Source organism: Dermacentor variabilis, chromosome 4 (assembly GCF_050947875.1).
Source record: "Dermacentor variabilis isolate Ectoservices chromosome 4, ASM5094787v1, whole genome shotgun sequence".
NCBI classification, from domain to species: domain Eukaryota; kingdom Metazoa; phylum Arthropoda; class Arachnida; order Ixodida; family Ixodidae; genus Dermacentor; species Dermacentor variabilis.
This window is the reverse complement of record NC_134571.1, coordinates 186,957,943-186,958,587: the sequence shown is the minus strand read 5'-3', so window position 1 is coordinate 186,958,587 and position 645 is coordinate 186,957,943. Positions and strand designations below refer to the sequence as shown.

The 645-nt window shown below is 49.6% G+C and overlaps 1 non-coding gene across 1 annotated transcript; it reads right to left on the bottom strand.

The window, feature by feature from the left end:
* Positions 1-229: 229 nt before the first annotated feature.
* TRNAT-CGU (transfer RNA threonine (anticodon CGU)) lies at positions 230-302 on the bottom strand. Its single transcript has one exon. It is a non-coding gene; the product is annotated as a tRNA-Thr (tRNA).
* Positions 303-645: the final 343 nt, after the last annotated feature.

Here is a 645-nt window from a genome sequence, read left to right as displayed (position 1 = left end):
TTACCTTCGAAAAATTACTTTTGGGGCCTTTGTTGAAATGGGAAATGTGGAAGCAGTCACATTCCAAAGCACCTATACATTTCTTTAAATATGTTGAAAAATACACCCTATTTGACAGAAGCCAGCCAACAAAGGCACCAAGGACAACATAAGGGACGTTACTTGTACTTACTAGTTTAGCTAAAGAAATTATAAATTACTGGTAATTAAAGTGGATGAAGAAACCACTTGCCGCAGGTGGGGAACGATCCCACGACTTCGCATTACGCGTGCGATGCTCTAACCAACTGAGCTACCGCGGCGCCGTTCGCCCATCCGCTTTCTTGGGTATTCATGTTTTTGCTACTATATAGCTAGCCTTGGGAGTGTTAGCCAGCGTCACCACTCACAAACCTTGGCGGCGGATGGGGAACATCCTTCCTGCCGCAGGCGTCACGAGTAAGCGATCTTTTTTGAGGGGTACGCAACTGGTCAGTAAACCGGCACATGCTAGCTAAGACATCAGTGTTGCTGGATTCGAGACTCTCCCTATGCAACGACCGAGAAGAAAGGGCGTCAACCGAGGGGCACATGTGCGGCACAGCCGCCAGTGTTCGCCAGGCAAGGCGTGTCGCGTCAGTAGCTGCCGCGACTTGCCGTGACGTC